The sequence below is a fragment of the Pteropus medius genome, unplaced genomic scaffold, assembly GCF_902729225.1.
Source record: "Pteropus medius unplaced genomic scaffold, Ma_sr-lr_union100, whole genome shotgun sequence".
NCBI classification, from domain to species: Eukaryota; Metazoa; Chordata; class Mammalia; order Chiroptera; family Pteropodidae; genus Pteropus; species Pteropus medius.
Window position 1 is genome coordinate 4,237,086 of NW_024348533.1, and position 6,000 is coordinate 4,243,085.

A 6,000-nucleotide genomic window follows, 5' to 3' on the forward strand; every position below is an offset into this window, starting at 1 on the left:
AAACTAATAAAAAACAGACTCACAAATATAGAGGACAATATGGTTAAGAAATACAAATTAGTAGTTGATAGATAGTCACGGGGATGGGGAGCACAGCATAGGGAAGGCAGTTAGCATAATGTAATGGCTAGGCGGAGAGCCAGAGGAGAGAAAGGGCAATTAGGGGGATCGTTTTATAAACTATATAAATGTCTAACCAATGTGCTGTATACTTGAAACTAATAATAAAATAAAAAAGAAAGAAAACAAACGAACAAACCAAACAAAACAGACAAACTCAGATACAAAAAACACACTGATGGTTGCCAGAGGGGGAAGGTGGGAGGATGGGCAGAAAAGGAGAAGGGGATTAAGAAATACGAACTTCCAGATATAAAATAAGTCATGAGGATGTAATGTACAGCATAAGGAATAGAGTCGATATAATTGTAATAACTGTATGGTGACAGATGGTTACTAGACATTGTGGTGATCGCTTCACCAGGTATACAAATGTTGAATCACTATGTTGTACACCTAAAATTAATATAATATTGTATGATTAAAAATAAATTTAAAAATAAAGTAAAATAAATAAATAAAATAATAATTTCTTTACTTTTCTCAAACAGTTCCAACTTTAAATCATATTTCCTAAATAAATCCTGAGTTGTAGCTCATTGGACGAGTCCCTTTTTCTCCCTGAGACTCAGTTTCCCCACTTCAAAGGAAAAGATTGGCTTAGATCTTTGCTACTCAGTGGGTGGTCTGCAGCAGTCCCTGGGAACTTGTAAGAAATGCAGAGTGCCAGGCACCACACCTGATTTACTGAATTAGAACCTGAATTTTAACCAGACCCCAGCAGAGTTTGGCATACTGAAGTTTGAGAAGCGGTGCTCTGGGTGACATCTACGACAACTTCCAGCTCTGATCTTACTTATCTTGGCTCTCTCACCTTAAACCCAGCTGACATGCTGACCACACGGTGCTAATCACCATTTAAGGCACAACACAATGTCCACTAAATTAAGACTGTTTGCAGATTGCCAGTGGGATGTGTGCTTATTAAAAGAATAAAAAGCTTTAAAAATGTCTTTAGCCCACATACCAACCCTTTCCTTAGCACTTCTCTCTTAGGGAGCCCTCCTATAGGGATAGGAGCAGTAAGTCACAGTGCCCAGTCACCCTCACAGGTGACCCATAGGTTCCCTAATCTGCAATGACCTACAACCTTACATGCTCCTCGACCAGCTCCTAAGCCTCTTCTCTGAGATCCATCCATCTATAAAATAGGAATATTGATGCTTTCTTCAGGAAGAAATTAAATGAGGTGATAATTTTGAGTATTCCTGGAGCAATGCAATGATTAATATGTTATCACCTCAGATATCGATTTGTGAATCCTATCAATTTTTAAAATTAAAAATTAAAAAAATCTAAAATTGACACCACTCATTGTTAAATGAGGATGAACACTCTTGTATATTCCTAGTGGGGTCAATTTGCTACGACCCTTTGAGAAGGCAATTTGGAAATACTGTGTGTAACCAAAGCTTTACAAACTTGCATATCATTTAACCCAGCATTTCCACTTCTGGGACTTTGTCAAAAAAAATGAGAAACAGTGGCAGATGGGTTAAATTTCTGCACACACTTGCAATGGAATCTTAGCACTAATGAAATTGTGGAAGTATAGTTAATCACGTAAAGATATGTTCATGGAATACTGTTATAAAGAGGAGTAATATTTACTGTATAATTCCATTTTGACCTGCTCTGTTTCCGACCTGGGCTGGTTCACCCCTCCTTAGGCAATCTGGTGGTCCCCCGCTCCCGGGAGGTCACCATATTGATGCCGAATTTAGTGCGGACACCGGATCGGCATAGCGCACTACAGCCCAAAACTCCTGGGCTCAAGTGATCCTCCTGCCTCAGCCTTCCGAGTAGCTGGGACTAGCTGGGACTACAGGAGTGCGCGCCACTGTGCCCGGGGGTATGATTCCGTTTTGTGAGGAAAGAATCTATTTATATATCTAAAGATATGCATGTACCATATATGGGATATCCAATCTGAGAAAGAGAATGTCATTTATGGACTTTTTCTTAACCTGATATTTCCTAGGTGTCCACGCTGTGGCAGGTGCGGGATGTTGAAGTCACATGGCCCATGTGCAGCAGGGGAGTGAGACCTGTATACAGAGAGTGCCAGGGAGAAGGGAGCACCCGGAAGGCCCACGGGAGCGCGGCTCTGTGCCAGGGCTGTCAGCAGCCTGCCCAGGCTAAAACGAACCGCGGGGGGCGGGGCAGGCGACCTCTCACGCCGTGTGTGTCTGGGCTCAGACAGATCCCAGGAGCCCAGCTGCTGGAGAACAGTGTGCTGCTCACGGCTCCGTGGCGCCTGCACGACCCCCTCCTCCCCACCCGTCCCCAGCAACCCCCGCGAGCGAGCATCGGGGAGCCGCCTCCCCACACTTCACAGCAGCTACAGCAGGCGCAGGGCTCTCTTTCGCACTCACTTGTACCTGCCCTCCAAGCGGATGCTCTAACATCGACTCTGCGCCGGCTCTGTTCCTCTGAAGATCATGTGCGTTTTACCAGACACCCCTTCCACCTCCAGGATGATGGACGGTTCCAGGGTCATACAACTAACCCCACAGGCGGCTGAGCTGGGGTTTGAACCTAGAGCTGAGTGCTCACCGCCCTGCACTACACTGACCTTTACCCCGCTGCCCAGTGTGGGGGAATAGAGCAAGTTAGTCTGTGTCCCCAGAGCTCCAGCTGGAGCACGACCATACGCAGGAGAGGCAGATGGAGAGGAAGGAGACAGAGTGCTACTGAGTAGTAACTAGCTCATTTAGCTCATTTCAGAGAGCGAAATGGGCTCTTTCTCGGCCCCAGCCCATGGCGACTACCATTCTTTCTGTCTCTGTGAAGGTGGCTACTCTAGGAAACTCTTATAAGTGGAATCATACAGTATCTGTCTTTTTGTGACTAGCTCGTATCGCTTAGCATAATGTCCTTAAGTTTCATCCATGTTGGAGCACGTGTCCGAATTTCCTTCCTTCTTAAGGCTGAGTAATATCCCACTGTATGTACACATTTTGTTTATCCATTCACCCATCGATTAGACATTTGAGTTGCTTCCACCTTTTGTGACTAATGCTGCTATGAACATGGGTGTACAAATATTTCTTTGTACAAATATTTCTTTATACAAATATTCTCATGGGTGTACACATATTCCAGACCCTGTTTTCAATTCTTTTGGGTATGTACCCAGAAATAGAATTGCTGGATCATATGGTAATTCTATTTTTATACTGTTTTTCATAGCGTCTGCCCATTTTACATTCTGAACCAGGAAGTCTCAATCCACAAACCTTAATGCTATGGTCTGAGGAAGTGTGCTCTGAGTTCAAGGACCTAGGGGTAAAGGTATAGAGGGAGGATGTACAGCTGTGTTTGGAGGGCAGAGTGGAGGCCATCCTGCCTGGCATGGAGGCCCCCAAGGCATGTCAGGCTGAGACATTTAGACCTGATGCTGAAGAAACAGGGAGCCACCGAAGGTTCTGGGGAAGGAGGAAGACTTTCATTAGGAAGGTTGTTCTGGTGACAGCACGTGCCTTGGATTAAGGGGATGAGCAGTCAGAAACGAATCCTTTACCCCATGGTTCTCTGCCAGAAGCCTGGAGAGTCCCTCTTGTTACATTTATTAGTTCATCCAACAACCTGTGAATGAAAAGGGGGGCCACATACTAAACCTGGCAAGCTTAGGGGGAACCCACGTGGCAGGCCTTACAAACTTGGTGACAGAAAGTAACCACACAGGGTGGTCAGAACATAAAAGTTCCTAACTAAGCGGGTCATGGCAGGTAGTCACGTCCCAGGCCTGTAGCTTCTTTAGCAAAGGTCAATCTTTACCTTAACTGAGTCCTGGCCATTGTCTTGGTGCATCTAGGATAACACACCTTGGATGTCAGAGTAATCTCCTTTTCCAGAACCCTTGAAGACGCAACTGCTGGCACCACAGAAGCCCTCGTAGTTATATTGTACCATCTCTAAGTACTGTAAACGTTAATTATTAACTATCCTGTCCCCATCATGTGAAAGAATTATGCGTTTCTCTGTTTGACTTTTTATCCAATCCTGGAGATCTCTTTACTTTCTCCTGCCCACTTAATTTACCACCAAAGGATTTCACGTAACCCTCATCACATCTTCACTTTGATATTAATGTATAAAATAAGCTGGAAATGCCATTCTCCGGAGCTTTTTTTCTCAGTCTGTTGAGATTTGGCTTCTGGCGTGTCCTCAAAATTTTGGCTCAAATAAACTCTAAGACTTTTCCTATAGGCTGGATGTCCTCTCATCAACAAATCTATTGATTCAAAATCCATCACCACATTCGGCACCATATCCTGGGGCCACAGGGACTAGGGCTATGACATAAATCCACCCAGGAATCATAGTCAGCTGTCCCCGGCAATGTACTAAGGGGATTCTGTGGGAATTCAGGGGTGTGGGCCAGCATAGAAAATCCATGTTTGGAACTAACATATATGGAAAGAAAAACTCCACAGTCCAGGGACTGGTCATGTATTCCCGGCCTCAGAATCCCTGTTCCCCAGAGGGTACAGGTTGCTCTAACCCACAAATGCATAACACCGCTGTCAATTCAAGTTATGACTCAGCATTTTCAGCGCTTGGCTTAATAATTAAGAGCAAAGCAGAGTAAAGAGACCACATCCCGTTTGTGTTTGCTGTTGAAGTTCTAATTTTTAGAGCTATGTCCCCCTAGAGTCCAATGAAAATAAAATCCCTCTCTTTGAAGCCAAACTTTTCCATGCAGAAGAAAGTTGCTGTCTGTTCTAATGGACACCCGAGAGCCTGTGCTGGGCGAGCTTCTTGGAGCAGCTGAGCTGCAGATGTGGAGGAGGGCCGAGTGGGCGCAGTGCCCAGCCAGTCTTCCAGGGGACATCTGCTACAGGCACTTTTCCTCTGGAAGCCACATGGCCCTGGGCCTTTTCTGCTCCTCTGCGTGCCCCACTCACAGCACCCCCTCCCCCCCACCAAGTCCCCAGCCTCTGTGGCTATGCAGGCTCCTTCCGCAGTCCACCCACCTTGGTGGGGACAGGACCAGGACTGGGCCAGCACCTGCTGTGAGCCTGTCCTTGGGTTTGGCATTGGTCCAGAGTCGGTGCAGAGTTTTCCAGGGGTGGGGGCCCTGGCCAGCCTGAGTAGGGATGGGGCAGCGAGGGAAGGGCATGTCAGGTCCACAATTGTCCCTCGACTTTCGAAAGCCTGGAATCCTCCCTGCCCATTCTGAGTACACTTTCCCTTCACTGAGGACACAAGCTGCCAGGGCAACATTTTCAGCCTCCCAACACCCACTCATCCTATCAACTTCCTCCTGCTTCCTCAGGACTCTCCACAGCCCCTCACTCCAGCCCTCTGTTCCCTCCTCTCCTGCTGCTCCTGCTCAGCTGTCACAGACACTTACACTCCTTCCCTACAGTGCCCCTTCCAGGTGCAGCCCACTCGGCCTCATCTCGTCCCTTCTTCCACATCTCCCACCCATTCTTCAACCAACTTGCCCCCAAAGAACGCATGTTGAGTTTTAGGGTGAGCTCTTTGCTGCCAAACCCAGTGGACGTGTTTTAATGCTTGGTGTCACCAGACCGTGGTGACCCACTCACCTGGGGCCTCCCTCCCACTTACATGGCCTGGCTTTCCTTCTCACCCTCCTCTGTGGGCCCCTCTCCCTGAGCCTTCCCCTTAAACAGGGTTCCCTTCATCTTTGCTTCTTCCTCACCCTGGGAGCTAGGCCCTATCTCCTTCTGTATCTCTGTATCTCTGGAGAGACCTCTTGAGAGATCTCATGTCCTCCTGGCTCCTGTTGCTGTGGATCCTGAGCCTCAAAGCCCGACACCCAGCAGCATCCTGGGCCCCTCCCGTGATGTTCCAGCTTGACGCTCCTCTCTTCCACCCGTTCTGCTCCACCCACCACCCCCACTAGCAGCC

General features: G+C 47.4%; 1 protein-coding gene and 1 long non-coding RNA gene across 14 annotated transcripts in view; both read right to left on the reverse strand.

Annotated features, from left to right (window-relative positions):
* Positions 1-6,000, reverse strand: part of COL23A1 (collagen type XXIII alpha 1 chain) — a 283,264-nt gene that overhangs the window by 230,842 nt on the left and 46,422 nt on the right. The gene's annotated exons all lie outside the window — the stretch shown is intronic.
* The window catches only part of LOC120616587 (uncharacterized), a 16,027-nt gene continuing 11,507 nt past the window's right edge, over positions 1,481-6,000 (reverse strand). The window contains exon 3 of the long non-coding RNA XR_005656626.1: positions 1,481-1,902. This is a non-coding gene — a long non-coding RNA (uncharacterized LOC120616587). The remainder of the gene's footprint in view (positions 1,903-6,000) is intronic.